Source organism: Adiantum capillus-veneris, chromosome 12, assembly GCF_014529385.1.
Source record: "Adiantum capillus-veneris isolate H3 chromosome 12, ASM1452938v2, whole genome shotgun sequence".
NCBI lineage: Eukaryota > Viridiplantae > Streptophyta > Polypodiopsida > Polypodiales > Pteridaceae > Adiantum > Adiantum capillus-veneris.
The window spans coordinates 126,426,293-126,428,252 of NC_140942.1; the positions used below are offsets into that span (position 1 = coordinate 126,426,293).

Genomic DNA, 1,960 nt, shown 5'->3' on the forward strand with positions numbered 1-1,960 from the left:
GCCGGGTACTGCAGCTGTTCATTGTTTCCAGCCAATCAGGAGCGCTGATGAGTGGATGAGTGGATGATCATCTGCAAGCTGTGATCCCTTCGATACTATGTAATAAGATGGCTTCCAAATTTGCTCCACCGCTGCCGCCACCTTGTCGTCCTCCTCTGTTTCCTCTCTTTTCCTGTACTGCAGGCCCTCCTTTTCCTCCTCGACTGCGCAGTTCTCCACCTGCTCCTGCTCCTCCTCTTCTGTTTCCTCTCTCTTTCTGCTCAAGCTGCGGCGCCCACCACAGCGTTGTAGCTGCAGGCCGGACTGCGTGGCTACTGCATGAAGAGACTTGCCAGTTGCACGTGATCCTCGCCGTCGACAAGGTCGTCGCGACGACGTGAGCCCGAGTGCTGTGACAGGGGCGTGGTGGTGGATGGCAGGGAGCTTTCCCAGCCCCTCCAGCACAGCGCGCGCCTTCTTGCAGAGCGTTGGGGGCAACCCGCTATCGGAGGGCTGCACAGTCAGCTGCACTTGCGCCCGCATGCAGAGGTCGCTGTTAGTGCAGTTGAAGCGCGGCTGCAACACGCCCGCCACATGGCGATTGTTATAGTAGCGGAAGCGGAACTCGATCATCTTTCGAGTAGTCGTGCACTTAACATTTCTGGACTCTGCAATGCTGGAGTGACATACCGTACATCTCATGGGCGCTAGGTCGGGGCCGCACTCCTTCGCTACCCGACGGCGCAGCTCCTCTTGCTGGCTGGGCGCCAGGTCGTCAAATCGGATTCCGGTCGGCAACCTCATATTCCTCAGCGCCTTCGTTACGTCCACCTTCACTTCCGCCTCTTCGACATCGTCACCATCACCGGCTGACGGCAACCTCATCTTCCTCAGCACCTCTGTTACGTCCACCTTCACTTCCGCCTCTTCGAACTCATCATCATCATCACCGGCTGTCAGCGCTGCATCCATTGTCTGCTCCTCAGAAGGACCCTCCTCCTCCTCGTCCTCCACCACCTCCACCACTTCGACGTCCTCCTCCTGCAACAACATATATCACGGGCAACGATAATCTCCTCCTTCAACTCATGAATATCGGTAGTTAGAATGGACTCTCTCTTAACGGGATCTCGACACATACCTGCGTTAAAGCCTTCTGCATCCGATACAGGCTCCTGTAGGCGCTTCCGGTCCTCCCGGCCGTCTTTTGTGATTGTCTCGGCCTCTCTTGCACCAGCTTCGGCGTCCCCCCAGCGCGACGTTTCCTCTGGACTGCAGCAGATATCTGAGATGAGTCCTCCATCTTCCTTTCGGCCACCAGGTACGTCTGCCCGCGGGACCACAGAATGCTGTGGATCTCTTGGTACAATCAGGCGCACTCTACTAGACTCTGGCTTCCTATAAATGAGCGCAACTCGGAGTGTCCACTGCAGTGTATGTTATATACCGGAGAATGTCCGCACTTCCAGATTAATCCTGCCATCACGCAATTAATACACGCAAATTCTGCAAACATCGTTAAGCGACCCGAAGTTTGCTGAGGCTGTTTGATTACTAATGCTCTCCAGTTAAAACCGCATTTTTATTGCTCTCCCACGTCATTATTTGCTCGAAGAGGGTTAATTATTAAACTCATTTTTATTGCTCTCCCACGTCATTATTTGCTCTCCCGCGTCATTATTTGCTCGAAGAAGAATATGCAAAAACATTGCAAAGCAATTAATGGTGAACTCGGGAATGTGCCTGATCGTTTTTGGATGCTGATGAGAGCCTTTTCCACTTATTTTGGCTCTCACTTATCCATTATGATTAGGCATCATCCACCTAGGCCTTGAGGAGATTCATGGGGTTAACATGGTAGCAGAGCCAGATTAGGTGATAAGCATCATGTAAGCATCTCCTAATCACCACCAATAGCCGCTCTCTTCCTTGCCCTAAACACCATCGCTAACAATTAAGCTTGGGCATGCTCTTGGCAATA

At 52.8% G+C, this 1,960-nt stretch overlaps 1 pseudogene; it reads right to left on the reverse strand.

Moving 5' to 3' along the window:
* Window positions 1-631: 631 nt before the first annotated feature.
* Window positions 632-951, reverse strand: LOC147446480 (uncharacterized; annotated as a pseudogene).
* Window positions 952-1,960: the final 1,009 nt, after the last annotated feature.